The sequence below is a fragment of the Cyprinodon tularosa genome, unplaced genomic scaffold, assembly GCF_016077235.1.
Source record: "Cyprinodon tularosa strain WSP-4 unplaced genomic scaffold, ASM1607723v1 ctg810, whole genome shotgun sequence".
NCBI lineage: Eukaryota > Metazoa > Chordata > Actinopteri > Cyprinodontiformes > Cyprinodontidae > Cyprinodon > Cyprinodon tularosa.
In genome coordinates, this window is record NW_024039575.1 from 144,828 (window position 1) to 161,988 (window position 17,161).

Genomic DNA, 17,161 nt, shown 5'->3' on the forward strand with positions numbered 1-17,161 from the left:
CAGAATTAAAATAGTAATTATTTATCATTTTAATCAACAAACCTATATAAACACCCAACACACCTAGTAGCTTAAGAAAAGGCTGCATCAGTGATTAAAAAAACAGCCTGTTTTAAAGTGTGCCAGACGTCCTGTAAAAAGCATAATCCCCAGACACAATTTGAAAAATGCCACCAAAGTGGGAAAAACATGGACACATGTGGAGATGAACAGTTTCTAAAATAAATTTCTTTGCTGATGAATAGGTAATACAATAAATAGCCATTTTATTCAGAATTGAATTCATATTTTTATTAATAAAATACTTATAAACATTCAAACAAATAGATAAATGAAATAAAACAGAATAAATGTAAAACGGAATTGTAAGCTTATTTTTATGACTCTTAACTTTAATATATAGTTATTTATTTAATGCTAGTGTTCCATTTTTGTGACATATTAGTTTTGTAAATTTCAGCATTTCAACGACTTTAAATTTTTTACTACTTTTTTTGTGGCTTTTTATCATTTCATGTTCTGTGGGTCCTGTCCACTCAGAGTATAGTCACTGCAGGCTGTGTCCATCTCAACACATTATTTTTTGCAAGTTAAAATGGACTGGTCAAGTGGAAATAGCAATAAATAAACACTGGCAATCAAAAACAAACAATTATATATTATGCATTTGAGACAAAGAATGTACTTTTAATATGCTTCAGAGTAAAAATATAGCTTTTCAATCTCTAATGTTTCCAGAGTTTATCAGTATATTAGTTAATTTCCAGGACTCCCATGTTCAACAGTGGCAAAAAGTTAAACAAATAATATTTGGCTGGATGATATCTGACATGTAATGTTTGGATTTTTAAAGTGTTTTCTTTGTAACTGAGGCAAGTGATTTGGCAGAAACTGAAAAAAGCCTTTTGCTTTCTTCAACATGAATGTCTTACTGGACAACTGGAGAGTAGTGTTTATTAAGAGATGGAACATTTTAGCTTCTTTGACACATTCCTATGATCACAGATGAACTGCTGAAGTTGCTCAAGAATTAAAAACATCAAGTAGAACTTTGGGATCCAGAAAATACAGTATTCAATTTTGGCCTTAATATTGTTGATTCAAAATTAGACTGATCATTGTTGTAAATGATATTCTATACAAATGCAAAGGTAAGAAGATTAACCAATAGCATTTGTTCTTTTTAAAAGAGCTGTGTCTTTTCTTCAGCTCTTCGCTTCAAAGTAGTCTGCTGTTAGATTTCTGACATTTGTCCGGTAAATACAATTTAGAACCTTGATCTTTCTCCTTTTAATAACCGTTTAGTAGACCTTCCTTGTACTTCCATCCATCTTTGTTACATTGCTTTGAAGTCTCTTTTTTTTATGTTTAAGGGTAGTCAATGAAGATGATGAAAAAGAAAAATCTTATTTCTCCTAGATTTTTTTTATCTGTTTGTTTTCTATGTGTTTGTGAACATGGTGTGTTTTTTTCCCCAGGGTCTATTAGGATGGAGTTTGCATTTTCTCCCCGTGCATGTGTAGGTTCCCTCCAGGTACTCCGGCTTTCTCCCAGTCCAAAAACATTAGGTTAATTGGCTTCTCTAAATAGTCCTTAGGTGTGTTTGTGCATGGTAGCGTGTCTTAGTGTGTCCTTGTGTTGCCCCGTAACAGACAGGCGAGCTGCCCAGGGTGTACAACACCTCTCACCCATATGCTGATGAAGGTTCTCAGTCATCCAGGTCATAGTCATTCCGTAAAAATTCAAAAAATATCCACCTCCTTAACGACCAACCCTTAACAATCATAGACAGGTTTCAGGTATTACAGGAGACAATCCCCCCCTTAATGACAATCCCCCCTTTAACGACCGACCCCTAGAATCATAGACAGTTTCAGATATTACAGGCTAACGATGGAACTAACGACCCATTCATCGGTTTCTATTGCATGTTTCCAAGCGATACAAGGCGTTGTCTATATAAGACTCACACTCACTGCGGATCCAGACATTTGAATTGAGAAAGCTTCCTGGAGAGGTGGCGAAACGTCTTCAAATCTTGAAAACCAAGTCCAGTGGATATTTTTTGAATTTTTACGGAACTCTCACCCATAGGCTGCCGTAGATAGGCACCGGCCCCACCGCAATGCTGACAGGACTAAGTGGAAGAAAATGGATAGATGGATAGATAAATAAAAATAGATATCTTTTCTTTCTACAATAAAATATTGAAGTAAAATTTTCAACTCCATTTTTTTTGGCAGTGCTTTAGGCTTGTCACAGTTGTTAGACTTTGAAAACAGAAGCCCTTTAGAAATGAAGTGATATGATATCCACATAAACTGTGCAGCCATTTGAGCTTTACAATAGATTCCAGCCTAAAACATGTTTGAATTAATGTGGGGGTCACAGAAAATATAATATGTAAGTTTTCAAACTATTTTTGCCACTGCTTGACCAATCTGCTTCGACCACAAAGAATCATGTGAATCATGTGAAAGGGTGTGCTAGGGTCTCTGGGGTCCACAGAGAAAATTCTTGTACCTTATTTCAACATAGGAATATTAAATAAAAAGATTAAAATTTAAAAACCACATTGAACAGAGTTTTTGTCAACATTATTGTTCGGGCAGTGGCTGTAGTGGCAAAAAACCCCAAAACAAAATAAAAAAAACACAGAAGCTATAGACAATACAACCGCCCGAAAAAGGGATTGTGTATCACAGTTTTCCCGAATGCACTATTGTACTCAAATGCATTGCTGTGACATAAAGATGTACCAAGCTGTACTGTTTTAAAGCAATAACAAAATATAACTGGATAAACCAAGCTTTAAAGTATAGAGGTCAGCACCAGCACAATTTTAAACCAAACATTGAAAAATTGCAAAGGTTAACAAAAATTGTCAAAATAGTAACATTAGGATACCACCATTAAGACCCAATTCATACAGGTAAAAAAAAACAACAAAAAAAAAAACAGTGTTTGCTATGCCATAGTTATACAAACACAATTAATAAAATTAATGTCATTGTGAAATACATAGCTACTTCTATAAATGAATCGAAAATATATGTGGTTATGAAAGTTATTCTGTCGAAAAATGTCATTATGATATGAAAAGACATTACGGTAAATACGGATCAAAAACTGCACAAATATTTCATAGCATAATTTACATTTTGTAAAGCTTTCACCAAATCATGTCTGGAAAGAGAGTTCTGGTGATTTTGTTGTAAGACGTTAGTGAATAACAGATCTTAAGTTGTAAACTAGTCATTAAAAGCAAATACTATATGTGACGGGGTTCTATTATGACTTGGTCAAACACATAAATGACTGGCCAATGCCGGAGATAAGTTTAGTGATTTTTTATTCAGTTATTTTTTCTTCTGGTGAACAAAGACGGTTGGTGCAAGAATATTTACATGGACATCCAAGGCAGGTTAAAATCAGAAAAAGAGCAGTACCTTCAAAAATCAGAATCCATCACCTTCAGTGTGACATCTCAGGAGTCCAGCCACAGACTGACTCCCTGTGGAACAGAGGCCTGCTTTTAAAGCTATAGGCTCCACCCAAAGAAAGCAAAAAAAATATAAAAAAAATAAAATAAAAACTAAATAATTACTTCTAATTCACTAAGTAAACAAAAAATAATGATTTTGATAATTATGACAATAATAATAATAATACAATACTAAAGAGAGAAAAAAAAATAATAATAAACTTGTAATCAAAAATACAATACTCAATTTAATACAACACACTCTGTACGTTCTGATGACATCACTACGTCCTCACGTGACTCCCTCCCGGCGCGCTACAATCCGGAAATAAACCTGTTTGAAAATAGATGCAGAAAATATACTTGGTTGAAAATAAGCAGGTTAGAATAAATGTTAAATGAAAACCGGACAATCGCGTGTGCACCCACGATGAACGGCGCCAGCCCAACCTGCAACAAAAGTAAGTGATTGCGTATGTGTCTGTATGCGTGTGTGTGTATGTTTGTGCGGATGCTGACACTGACTTATTCCTAAGTCCCAGCTGATGACGGCTCCTCCGTCACACTACCCGTCTCCTCTCCAAGGTTGGCGAAACTCGGCAACCTAGAAAGAAAGTCTGCCACTTTATTAAGTCTGCCACTTCTATGACATATGTTAAATTTGTAAGGTTGCAGGTGTGGCACTATGGAAGAGAACTAGGCATGAAAATAGTAGCCCCCCATTTTATTTTTCTTATGTTAAAGATTGATTACAGCCAGAGATCAACTAAAAAAACGTATTATTTTGGACAGTATCTGAATCTCGCCACCAGGGGGCGCTCAGCACTGCATGCAATAACGGTTAGCGTTCTGGTAAGCTGAAGAAGACAGCCGTTACAGAGCAGACAGCGGATAGTACTGAGAGCAATTGATGTAACCGCTGTGTTTCGTGTTTGCAGGTAAGCTGAGTGATAAATATAAGATGTAGCGGATATAGCGCTAGTAGCCCCTTGTAGGTACTGTTTGACAGATAGAGGTGCTTCGGGGAAACAAGGTTATCGAGCGGTATACGAAGCCGACGGTAGCATCAGGCTAACGTGGAAAGGCTAAAGGCTTGCGCTAATGTGAACTCAGTTAGTTAGGTCGACCGGCTGAATTAGGGCCGAGAAATGTTGGTTAAATGTATTATTCGATGTCACTTAATGAAAAGTGTATTGGAGTGATGTTAATGGTTAAAATTGGTGCTCATGGTATGTCGCGCTCAGCACTGCATGCAATAACAGTTAGCGTTCTGGTAAGCTGAAGAAGACAGCCGTTACAGAGCAGACAGCGGATAGTACTGAGAGCAATTGATGTAACCGCTGTGTTTCGTGTTTGCAGATGAACAAAATAAATGTGCTACACCAGAAGTGACCGGCCCATCATTTCAAGCTGTGTAACATATTTTGGCGAGCCAGCCAGGAGGTGGCGCTAGTGAATTAACACCATCACCAACCACCTTCCTTCCCAAGAGACGAACCAGAAAAAAATGGACGCAGCACAGCTTCTGCGCGATCGAGTGAGTGCAGCCTTGTGGCAGCTGGAAAGAGAGCCTCTGGTGGACGTCTGCAGGCGACTGAAGTGTTCCAGCCTGGACAGCGGAGAGCCTCAAGGTAAAACCAAAAGGACACTCATTGGGTTGGCCGAGGAAATGTTTGACGAGATAGAAAAAATGAAGAAGGGGATCAGGTGGAACAGTTTTATAGAGAAACAGCCACATACATCCAGAGACTAAGTGAAGTAATGGGTCAGTCAGAAGAGAAATCCCAATTTAAATATCTGGGCCACAGATAGACCTTGAGGATACTATTCCATGCACCACTTCAGTCCAGACAACAGATTACCCACTCAAAACCCGAGCAGAGCCAAAACAAACTCTACAGGAGGTAACATTAAGGAGGGAGTTTAAAATCTCTGGGCAGATTGGAGAGAGTGGGCAGAAGGATAAGCTGTCCTACCTCAGTTTAGTACGCCAGATTGAAAATGGGATCGAAAAAGGACACCCAGAGACTGAAATAGTTGGAGCAGTAATTAGGGCCATCAGTCCAGGAATGCCCCTAAGAGACATGTTGGAGATAAAACGTGGGTTAACCCTAAGCAAACTGCTCACCATACTAAAGGGACACTACAAAGTAGATAGCCCAACTGAACTTTACCATCAGCTTCTCAATATCTCCCAAGAACCCAAAGAAACTGCCCTAAATTTTGTATTTCGTGCTATTGAGCTCAAAGAAAAACTTTTATGGAAAGCAGCAAATGAGGAGACTGATGAACTGTACAGCAGAGCCACAATTCAGCGTAAGTTTCTATGCTCCATTGAAACTGGGCTACTCAGTGACTCCATTAAGTATCAGTTGCTGCCTCTCTTAAGTAAGATGACCATAACAGATGAAGAACTGATTGAGAGAGTGAACGAAGCTTCAAAGCTAGAAAATGAAAGATTGGAGAAACGAAGAAGGTCCACTGCAATCAAGGTTCCCAAGGTACAAGAGCTCCAAACAGCGAGTCAGACAGCCCTGACCCCTGTTCAAAGCCACCCAAAACCCAAAGAATCCCCCATTACAGTGGCTGTGAAAACAGTTAAAAATAAAGAGACTAAAACAGACACACAGCAGATCATAGAAGAACTTCGCAAAGAAATGAAAGAGATGTTTGCGGCTGCTATGGAAGCCAATCCCCACACCATGGCATCAAAACAAAGACAAAAAGGCTGTAAGAAGTGCAGAGAAGAGGGAAAAGGAGACAACTGTATGCACTGTTTCAGGTGTGGACGGGAGGGCCACTACTCTCGTGGATGCCGAGCACCGAGACCGTTGATGGGAAACGAGGAAGGGCTACTGAGGTGGGACCAGCAGTAGTCCAGAATCCACGGTCCCATAATGAGCAGCCAAGCCCGTCACCATCTTCCAATGAAATGCCAGTTGCTGCCTTTTCAGCTTTAACTGAAGTTCGTTATCTAACCCCTCAACACAAGTCAAGGTTAGTGAGCCTGGTGGGAGACCGCTGTACTGTTAACTGTTTTATGGACAATCATCCAGTCAAAGTATTGTGGGATACGGGGGCACAGTCTAGCATTGTAAATGAAAACTGGTGGCAGGACCACCTCCCCCACACAGTTGTCAGACCTGTGTCAGAACTGTTAAACGATGAGACGCTCATAGTGTTCGCTGCAAATGACACAACCATCCCCTACACTGGCTGGATAGAGGTCAGCTTCAGATTAGACAGTGATTGTTTCCCAACCAGTGAGTTGCAAGTGCCAATATTGGTAGCCAGTGACCCCGCCGTGGCCAGTGATCCCATCATCGGCTACAATGTTATTGAAGCTGTTGTCAATAGAAGAGAAGTAAAGACCAAAGATGGAAGAAAACAACTTGTACACTATGTAAGTAAAGCATTTGAAATAATGGTACAAACTGCACATAATGTTGTCAGACTGGTGCAGAACAGCAAAATGGATTCAGAGGCAGGTGTGGTAAGGACTGGAGTAAAGAGAGTGCCTTTGAGAGCACATGAAGTTACCACAGTCTATGCACGGGCGCATGTTAGTCCACATGCTCTGGGTCAAGACATGCTCTTTTTAGCTGACACGGTTGACTCACCACCAGAGGGCGTCATGTTCAGTGATGTACTGGTGCAAATTCCAGACAGAACAGTGCCATATGTGCCCATCCCAGTGACTAACACCACAGACCACACCATTTATCTAATGAGTCGTAAAGTGATCGGACGTCTTGAACCAATAAAGACTGCATACGCAGCAGACATCCAGACAAAAGTAAATGAGTGGACACAGGAGGAAAAAAAAAGTTCAGAGTTAAAGTCACACATCCTGAATAACACACAGTCAGACAACATTCAGCAGAGACCGAAGTCATGGGATCCACCAGTGGATCTCCAGCACTTGACAGAAAATCAACAAACAGCTGTGTAGAACATGTTACGGGAGGAATGTGAGGCATTTGCATATGACAGCGATGATGTGGGCTGCATCCCTTCCCTGAAAATGCATATAACCCTTCATGACACAAGTCCTGTAAAGAAAACCTACATGTCAGTCCCAAAGCCTCTTCACAATGAAATGAAAGAGTATCTGCAAGATCTGCTTAACAAAGGCTGGATCACACCATCAAGGTCTCCCTATTCATCACCTGTGGTGTGTGTCCGTAAGAAAGATGGTGCTCTTCGGCTTTGTTGTGACTTCAGAGAGCTCAACCGCAAGTCAGTTCCAGACCGTCATCCAATACCAAGAATTCAGGACATGTTGGATGCACTGGGCGGGAGCTCTTGGTTTTCAGTGTTAGACCAAGGCAAGGCGTACCACCAGGGTTTTTTGGATGAGGAGAGCCGCCCCTTAACCGCCTTCATCACACCCTGGGGGCTCTACCAATGGGTGCGCATTCCCTTTGGCCTTAGCTCTGCACCCGCTGAGTTCCAGAGGAGCATGGAATATTGTATGGCAGGTCTCAGAGACACCATTTGCCTTCCGTACCTGGACGACAGTCTGGTGCACAGCAGCAATTTTGAAGAACACCTAGAGCACATCCGCCTGGTCCTCCAGCGTTACAGGGAGCATGGTGTTAAGCTGACTCCAAAGAAATGTGACCTGTTCAGGAGAAGTGTCAAGTTTTTGGGCAAGCTAGTTACAGGCCAGGGTTACACAATGGACCAAGCAGAGCTGGCCCCAGTGATGGCCTTAAAGGAAAGGACCCCTGCAACTGTCGGAGAGGTACGTCAAATGCTTGGTTTTCTCTCTTATTATAGGCCTTTCATCGCCAACTTCTCCCGCATAGCCCATCCACTCTATAGCCTGCTTAGTCCTCCCTCCTCTGAGAACTCTGTTTCAGTCCCAGCCGACAAGACCAGGAAGGGGGTGAAGAAAAGTAGAGGCCACTTACCTTCACGGTCACCCATTCAGTGGACTAGCGTCCACCAGGAGACATAGTGCCTGCTCATAGATGCACTTACCAGACCTCCTGTTCTTGGGTACCCCGACTTTACAGAGCCCTTTGTGTTACATTGTGATGCATCTCAAGTGGGTTTAGGAGCGGTTCTATACCAGCGACAGCAAGGCAAGATGAGAGTTATAGCATATGGTTCCCGCACCTTGAGCCCAGCAGAGAAAAAGTACCACCTGCACTCTGGCAAATTAGAGTTTTTGGCAATGAAGTAGGCCATTTGTGAACGTTTCCGGGATTATCTGTACCATGCACCATCATTTGTGGTGTACACTGATAATAACCCGCTGACATATGTGCTCACTACTGCAAAGCTCAACGCCACAGGTCACAGATGGGTCGCGGAGCTGGCCAGCTATAACTTCACCATCCGCTACCGTCCAGGCAAGACCAACACAGACGCAGACGGGCTGTCGCGAATGCCGTTGGACATTGACAGTTACATGGAGAGCTGTACGGCTGAAGTGGGACAGGAGGCCATAAGCGCCTCTATGGAGTCGGTGGTGGTGGAGCAGAGTTACCCGTGTCAAGGCATTGGTGTTATCCATGTTAGTGCTCTGAAGTTGATCAAAGATTCTAACACCAACCAGCCTTTTACACCAGACAAGATCCGTACAGCCCAGGAAGCAGATGAGGTCCTGTCAAGAGTGCTCTGGTACAAGTCACAGGGTAGAAGACCAAGTAGGATCGAGGTGAAGTCGGAGACTCCTGTAGTAGCTACATTACTCAGGCAGTGGTTGAAGCTTCATGTCGACCAACATGGTATCCTGCGCCGCAAAACAGCCCGCCGAGAGCAGCTACTGGTCCCGAAAGCCTATCTTCCCCTGGTTTTTAAAGAGCTCCATAAAGACATGGGCCACTTAGGGGTGGAAAGAACACTCGACCTGATCAGAGACAGGTTTTACTGGCTGCAGATGGCAAGGGATGTTGAACACTTTGTTATGGAAGAATGCGAGTGTCTCAAGAAGAAGAAGCCGAGTAAGCAGACCCGTGCTCCTCTGACCTCGATCCAGTCAACTTACCCGTTCCAGCTGGTATCCATAGACTTCCTCCACCTGGAAAAGTGCAAGCATGGCTACGAGTATATACTGGTTGTCATGGATCACTTCACGAGGTTCGCTCAAGCTTACCCGACGAAGAACAAAGCAGCTAAAACGGTCGCTGACAAGCTCTTTAATGACTTTGCACTCAAGTTTGGCTTTCCAACCAGACTTCACCATGACATGGGTAAAGAATTTGACAACAAACTCATGGCAAGATTGAAAGAACTCTCAGGTATCCAGGGTTCTCATACGAGACCCTACCATCCACAGGGTAATGGACAGGTGGAGAGATTTAACCGTACCCTGCTGTCAATGTTACGGACCCTGGAGGACAAGGAAAAGGAGGATTGGAAAGAGTCATTGGCTAAAGTTGTCCATGCGTACAACTGTACGAAGAGCGAGGCAACAGGCTACGCCCCATATTATCTCATCTTCGGACGCTCCCCTCGCCTGCCCATCGATCTGCTTTTCAGTCTGAGAAAAGATGAAACTTATATGGACTATAATGACTATGTTAACTGTTGGAAGAAGAGAATGCAGGAGGCTTACACAGTAGCTTCCGACACGGCTACCAAGGAAGCTGCTCGGGGAAAAGCATACTATGACAGGAGAGTTAAAGGGAGAGATCTTCAGCCTGGTGACAGAGTTCTCCTCCGAAACCTCACTCCCAGAGGTGGACCTGCGAAGATCCAGTCTTATTGGGAGAACCAGATCTACAAAGTGATGGAGAGAAAAGCAGAAGACAGCCCGGTGTATCGAATCTGCCCTGAACTTGGACAAGGGAGAGACAAGGTTGTGCACAGGAATCTCCTACTGCCCTGTGACTTCCTACCACTTGAAAAGCCATCAACACAGACTGTTCAGCCCCGAAAAGATGCTTCACCTGTCACAAAGAAAAAGCTGAGACGTCCACGTGCAGAGCAACATCCAGGAAATAGTGAAACATCAGATGATGACTACAGCGGCACGTTTCAGTGGTACTTCGGGGATGTCCCAGGGAGACAGAGGCAGACTCTACTCAACCCTTTGGGGGAGCCGTTCCAGCCTGAACCCGGTCTTCACGTCCAAGAAGAGGATGTGCCACTCCAGAGCGAAGAGGATGTGCCACTCCAGAGCGAAGAGGATGTGCCACTCCAGAGCGAAGAGGATGTGCCACTCCAGAGCGAAGAGGATGGGCCACTCCAGAGCGAAGAGGATGTGCCACTCCAGAGCGAAGAGGAACGCCCTGACATTGACCTTGGATGGTCAGAGAACGGTGAGGCAGTGATTGACACTTCAGCTGCCAACAAAGGTGAGTCTGACTCTGTGAAACAGCGACCCCATAGACAAAGTCAAAAACCGCTTATACTGAGTTATGACACTTTAGGTCAGCCAACTTTGGTTCAGAGGCACTACAAGGTGACTAAGACTCAAGTTATTGAGAGTTCCTTCTGGAGACCATGGGCTGTGGCAATGTGTTAAGGCTATGGTCTAATGTACTGTGTAACCAGAAATGTCAGGAGACATTTAATTTTGTGGGGGAGGGTGTGGCACAATGGAAGAGAACTAGGCATGAAAATAGTAGCCCCCCATTTTATTTTTCTTATGTTAAAGATTGATTAAAGCCAGAGATCAACTAAAAAAACGTATTATTTTGGACAGTATCTGAATCTCGCCACCAGGGGGCGCTCAGCACTGCATGCAATAACGGTTAGCGTTCTGGTAAGCTGAAGAAGACAGCCGTTACAGAGCAGACAGCGGATAGTACTGAGAGCAATTGATGTAACCGCTGTGTTTCGTGTTTGCAGGTAAGCTGAGTGATAAATATAAGATGTAGCGGATATAGCGCTAGTAGCCCCTTGTAGGTACTGTTTGACAGATAGAGGTGCTTCGGGGAAACAAGGTTATCGAGCGGTATACGAAGCCGACGGTAGCATCAGGCTAACGTGGAAAGGCTAAAGGCTCGCGCTAATGTGAACTCAGTTAGTTAGGTCGACCGGCTGAATTAGGGCCGAGAAATGTTGGTTAAATGTATTATTCGATGTCACTTAATGAAAAGTGTATTGGAGTGATGTTAATGGTTAAAATTGGTGCTCATGGTATGTCGCGCTCAGCACTGCATGCAATAACGGTTAGCGTTCTGGTAAGCTGAAGAAGACAGCTGTTACAGAGCAGACAGCGGATAGTACTGAGAGCAATTGATGTAACCGCTGTGTTTCGTGTTTGCAGATGAACAAAATAAATGTGCTACACCAGAAGTGACCGGCCCATCCTTTCAAGCTGTGTAACACAAGGATAAATACCACCTAGTTAGACAATGGTTACTATCCTTCATGGTGTTGATCCAGGTTAGGGCACGATGGTCTGTCTCCAAATCAAATTCTCTGCCCAGAAGATAATACTTGAGACTTTCCAGAGCCCACTTAATGGCCAGGCCTTCTTTTTCCACCACAGAATATCTCACCTCACAAGGTAGCAGCTTGCGACTCAGGTAGAGTATGGGTTGCTCCTCTCCAGGATCTCCTTGAGCCAAAACAGCTCCTAAACCAACTGTGGATGCATCTACTTGGACCAGAAATTTCCTGCTGAAATCAGGACTTCGGAGGACAGCAGATGAACATAGATGAGCTTTCAGAGCGTTAAAGGAGTCTTCACACTCCTTGGACCACACAACAGGATTCTTCTGGTCTTTAGCTGTCAAACTGGTGAGTGGAGAAGCAAGTGTAGCAAAATGAGGCACAAACCTTCGATACCAACCAGCTAGCCCCAAGAATGATCACACTTCCTTCTTGGTTCGAGGGCGGGGGCACTTTTGGATTGCTTCAACTTTGTCCATCTGTGGTCGCACCTCTCCTCTCCCCAGCTGGTAACCCAGGTATCTGGTCTCCTGTTGTGCCCAAACACACTTTGATATGTTAAGTGTCAACCCTGCTCCTGCAATCTTTTCCAACAGTCTTGCTAGATGTGACACATGCTCCTCCCAGCTATTGCTGTAAATGACTACATCATCAAGGTAAGCAGCACTGTAGTCTTCATTTCTTTGCAGCACTTTGTCCATTAGGCGTTGGAAGGTGGCTGGAGCACCATGCAGGCCAAACGTCATAACCGTAAACTGAAAAAGACCAGAAGGAGTACGGAATGCTGTGTACTGTCTGCTTGAAGGCTCCAATGGAACCTGCCAATACCCTTTACACAGGTCAAGGGTGATAATGAACTTTGCTTGTCCAATCCTTTCCAGCAGCTCATCTACCCTGGGCATGGGATAGGCATCAAACTCTGCATTAAGCTTTCTGAAATCAATACAAATCCTTAGTGAGCCATCTTTCTTGCACACGATGACCACTGGACTGCACCACTCAGAGTTTGAAGGTTCAATGATACCTGATTTTAGCTTGGTCTTGACTTCATCTTGCAGCTGTCCCACCAACTGCTGTGGAACTCTATATGGCCCCTGACGAATTGGCTGCTTCTCTTTTAGTCGTATTGCATGCTCAATCAAAGTGGTCCGACCTGGATTAGGAGAAAAGAGAGGAGACAGTTTCTGGAAGATCTGCTGAAGTTGTGAGGCTTGGTGTGGGGTTAAGTGTCTGAGATCAGGGGTTGACTGTTCATTCATGACTTCAATGCCAGGAACCTCTTCTTCCTCCTCCATTGGCCTCAACAGGCATGATGTTTCTGGAGCTGGATGTGATGGTTCATTTTCACTCCTTTAGCAAGTTCACATGATAAGCCTGTGTAGCTTTCTTTTTGTCAGGGTGGTAGACTTCATAGGTGGTAGGTCCCAGCTGTCGGCTGATGGTATAGGGTCCTTGCCACTTTGCCAAAAGCTTGCTGGTGGATGAAGGCAGGAGAAGCAACACCTTCTGTCCAGGACTTAACACTCTTTGTGGGGCCTGCTGGTCATACCACAGCTTTTGCTTCTGCTGAGCTCGAAGCAGGCTCTTCTCAGCTTCTTCCTGGTAGTCAGCAAGCTGACTTCTCATCTGCAGCACGTACTGGACTACACCTTTGGCACTGGATGGGGTCTCTGATGCATCCCAGCTTTTCTTCAGCAGGTCTAACGGTCCTTGAACATCCCACCCATACAGGAGTTCAAATGGGGAGAATCCAGTTGATGCTTGCGGCACCTCACGATAGGCGAAGAGAAGGAATGGTAACCAGCGGTCCCAATCTCTGCCAGTGTCATTCACAAACTTCTGCAGCATCCTCTTCAGCGTCTGGTTGAACCTTTCGACCAGTCCATCAGTTTGTGGATGGTAAGGCGTCGTCCTGATGGCAGAGATCCCAAGCTGTTTGTGAAAGAGTTTTAGCAGATAAGAAGTGAAGTTAGTTCCCTGGTCTGTCAAAATCTGATCTGGGATTCCAACTCTTGAAAATAGCTGGACCAGAGCTCGAACCACCACAGGAGCAGTAACAGTATGCAGAGGAAAAGCCTCTGGAAATCTGGTGGCATAGTCACATACTACCAGGATGTACTGATGGCCACGCCCACTCTTCACTAGGGGTCCAACAATGTCCATTGCAACCTTACGAAAAGGAGTGGAGATGACAGGTAGTGGCTGGAGGAGCGCCCGATCTGATTTACGAGCAGGACGAGTCTTCTGACATATAGGACAAGAAGCACATAATGCATTAATGTCATTGTACATCGATGGCCAAAAAAATTGTGACCTGACTCGCATAAATTTTTTGTGACGCCCCAAGTGCCCTGCCCATGGAATGGTGTGCGCCAAATGCATGACAAGTGCTCTACAGCTAGTTGGAACTACCAACCGTTGCTTTTCATTACAAGCATACAACACACCATCTTTTAACACAAAAGTTTCTTTTCCTCTCCACTTAGCATCAGTTTTTTCTTCCACTCGTTCAAACAAAGGTTGTAAAGACACATCCTGTTTCTGTAAAGTAGCAATATTTTCAGGTATTTTCCAAATGTCATCCACTAATAAATCTGTTGACACATTTCCACTCAGCATTAACTTTTTCTCAAATTTTTTCTGCTTTCTGGATTTTCTAGCTTTCTTTGAAACCTCAAACACGCTCTCATCAAAGTCAGGTAAGGATTCAACTTGTTCTTTGGCCTGAGAGCGAGTAACCACAGGACAAGAAACATTGCCAACTCCGCCCACGTCAGTTTGTATCTCTTCCAAAAGATGAAACAGCACAGGTAAATCAGTACCTAAAATAATGTCAAAAGGTAGATTTTCCACCACACCAACAGTTAGCAAATAAGGTTGATCATCAATAATGACAGTCACTTCGGCTTTTGGATAAACATGACAATCTCCATGCACACACAAAATCTGAGTTTTCTTTTCATAGTTCACACAACCAGGAGGTACAAAACTTTTTGTAACCAGTGATGTAAAACTACCACTGTCAATTAATGCAGTCACCTGCTGTCCATTCACAGTCACAGTTTTATGAGTTCTAGTTTCAAAGTTTTTGACTCCAGCCGGTTTTTCCACTCTGGGAGCATAACAGGAGCAATTAAACTTAGTCTTCTTTAACGGGCACACCGAAGCCTTGTGGCCCAGCTGCTGACAGTAATAGAAAATCAGTCTTACCATGAGATGGTGGATTGAGAGAACCAAAGGTACCTCTGACCTCCTGGCCTTGGTCTCTGGCATACCGTTGATGTCCAGTCTGTTGAACCGGTCGCAGTACAGGTTTGGAGAAACGTGTGGCTCCTCCTTGTCGTGCATTCATGTACTGTAGAGCCAACTTTACAGCAGTCAGACCATCCTTCGGTTCATGTTCCTTCACCCAGGTCCGTACATCAGAGGGCAGAACACTTAACAGTTGTTCCTGGATGATGAGCTCCCCGACGTCCTCCTTTGAATGCTGGTCCGGACGAATCCACCGTCGGTAGAGGCCTCTAAGGCGGTGATAGGTTTCAGTAGGAGTTTCACCAGCAGGTACACTTGTTGCTCTGAACTTCAGTCTGTACGTCTCAGGTGAGATGTCAAACTTTGCTAACAAAGCAGCCTTCAAGTCCTTGTAGCAGTGAGCACGTTCCTCATCCATGGCCGCATAGGCCTCCAGCGCCTTCCCAGAAAGGAGTGGAATGAGACGGCAGGCCCATTCACTCTGTGGCCACCTCCAGGTCTTGGCAATGCGCTCAAACCGCAGCAGATAGTTTTCAAGGTCTTCTCCCAACTGATAAGGAGGAATCTTTGGATCAGTGGTGTAACTTACTGACTGAGGTTGATGGCTGTGATAACTGCTGTCGTCGTCATCATCATCATCATTAGCATCGTCGTTGTCATCATCATTTTGTTCTGCGCCACCTCCTGACTGAATGTGAGGATGTTGTACTTGTGGTTGCTGCAGGGACATCCTAAGATTTCGCAGTTCCTTCAGCAGTCCCTTCTCTCGCTTTTGCTGACCTGCCATAAAGTCCTTCATCAAAGTGAGAAACTCACGGCCAGATGCACTTGGTCCAGTGGGGTCAGGCTTTTGTCCACCATCCTCATCTGACACATCTGTCGTTGGCATACTCTCCCATGCTCTGTCAGCCACCTCTTCTTCCATCTTTGATTGTGATCGAAGACCAGATCGTTGCTTCAATGGACGAGATCCTCTTCTCCGGCTCGCCATAATCCCACTTCTGACACCATATGTGACGGGGTTCTATTATGACTTGGTCAAACACATAAATGACTGGCCAATGCCGGAGATAAGTTTAGTGATTTTTTATTCAGTAATTTTTTCTTCTGGTGAACAAAGACGGTTTGTGCAAGAATATTTACATGGACATCCAAGGCAGGTTAAAATCAGAAAAAGAGCAGTACCTTCAAAAATCAGAATCCATCACCTTCAGTGTGACATCTCAGGAGTCCAGCCACAGACTGACTCCCTGTGGAACAGAGGCCTGCTTTTAAAGCTATAGGCTCCACCCACAGAAAGCAAAAAAATATAAAAAATAAATAAAATAAAAACTAAACAATTACTTCTAATTCACTAAGTAAACAAAAATAATGATTTTGATAATGATGACAATAATAATAATACCATACTAAAGAGAGAAAAAAAAATAATAATAAACTTGTAATCAAAAATACAATACTCAATTTAATACAACACACTCTGTACGTTCTGATGACATCACTACGTCCTCACGTGACTCCCCCCCGGCGCGCTACAATCCGGAAATAAACCTGTTTGAAAATAGATGCAGAAAATATACTTGGTTGAAAATAAGCAGGTTAGAATAAATGTTAAATGAAAACCGGACAATCGCGCGTGCACCCACGATGAACGGCGCCAGCCCAACCTGCAACAAAAGTAAGTGATTGCGTACGTGTATGTATGCGTGTGTGTGTATGTTTGTGCGCATGCTGACACTGACTTATTCCTAAGTCCCAGCTGATGACGGCTCCTCCGTCACACTATATATTAACAGCATTGTTGCACACTGATGCAGCATTGTTTAGAGTAATGTATATTGACCAGTGATAATATTTTACACAAAGCTCTATTATATTTCTTTTTTTTCTTCATGTTGGACAGCACATAATAATCACATAATCTTTATGTTGGACACCACATAATAACTTTCATGATTTCATCTTCATTGGGCTCTTATAAAAACAGTTTTTAGAAATGCCAAAATGCATTAAGCTGTTTAACCGAAGCACTTATATTGTAACCTGACTCCGTCAGATGGATTTGCTCTG